This window comes from Melampsora larici-populina (assembly GCF_000204055.1).
Source record: "Melampsora larici-populina 98AG31 unplaced genomic scaffold MELLAscaffold_7, whole genome shotgun sequence".
In the NCBI taxonomy this organism is placed as follows: Eukaryota; Fungi; Basidiomycota; class Pucciniomycetes; order Pucciniales; family Melampsoraceae; genus Melampsora; species Melampsora laricis-populina.
In genome coordinates, this window is record NW_006768771.1 from 322,580 (window position 1) to 324,141 (window position 1,562).

Sequence of the window (1,562 nt, forward strand, 5' to 3'; positions counted from 1 at the left end):
AACGTGGACGGAAACACTCATCAGGGGTTATGCTTCTCATATGTTTCAACCTGCCACCTCACTTGCGCTACCGATCCGAAAACATCTTTCTTTATGGCATTACCCCGAGTCGCAGAGAACCTACTAGCGATCAGATGAACCTCATTGAAGCTCCACTCATCCGTGAGCTTCTCGACTTATGGGCCGGCATCCGTTTCAGCTCTACAGCCCTTCATCCACAAGGACGAGTGATTCGTGTCGCATTATGGCCACTCATCGCCGATGTCCCCGCCATGAAAAAGATATCCGGCTTTTCGTCACATAGCTCTACAAATTGGTGTTCCAAATGCTATATAACTTTGGATGATATAGATGTTGTCGATAACAAGGTATTTCAACCTAGAACTAACCTGACACATCGACGACAAGTTGATACTTGGCTAGAGGCAACAACCCTTGCGGACAGAGACAAGCTAATGAAAGCAAACGGTGCATGTCACTCAGCATTTTATGAGCTACCGTATTGGAAGCCTCTTGAATTTGCCACCGTGGACATCATGCATTGCCTTATCATTGGGCTTTTAGGCGATCTTTCTACCACTTTTTTACAAATTCCGTCTGCTGGCAAGGAGCTCAAGAAGCAACAGGATGCTCAAATTAACAACGGCGAATATCCTACTTCCCAACACCCTCCACCTGACACATCTGATGTTGAGATGAGCAACCTTCCCAGCTGCAGCCTTTCTGACCCGCCGTATAATTCGGATGTGTCAAGTAACCGATCACAACCGCACCGAATTGCAAAGTCGAAGACCCCAACAGACGTTTCCTACCAACAAAGCCTTGTCAGTGATTCCTTGGAAGCACGCTCTGATTCGACTGCGACATCATCTCCTGGTCCCACTCTGACAGCTCATGAGCTTGGGCTGATTCACACCTGCGTAGCAGAGACATTGATACCTTCGTGGCTCACTCGAGTACCCAAGAAGATTGGCATGCCTCTTTCTGGAACTCCAAAAGCCTCCGAGTGGCTGATACTATATACTGTTTACATGGTTCTTGCCCTTATTCCATATCATCATCAAGCTGAGGCGAATTCCGATTCCAAAAAAATCCATGTTGCCATCACGCTGGCTACTCAGATCATAAACATTTGTGTGTCTCGCACAATGACAACTGAGAACATCAAGTCTCTTCCTAATATTCTACTTGAATATCGAACTCATCTTTTGAAAGCATGGCCTGGGATCAGATCAAAGCCCAATTTACACTTTGCGCAGCATCTGGCGGCTCAGATTGAACTTTTAGGACCCCCATCGTACACTGCTGCTTGGACTGGTGAGCGAATCATCGGTACATTGGTCGCAGCATCAAAAAGTAAAGACCGCGGTAAGTCATTGATTTTTTCCTACAATCTTTATCTACGGCTTTGGAACCTAACATCTTGCATTCCTACACTTTCAGATGTTGTTGCGCACACCATGATCCAAAAACACACACAAAGATCTTTTTTTCTCAATTTTTTGAAAGATACACCATCAGAATATGCAGACAAAATCGGTGTTGATATATTATTACAAAAG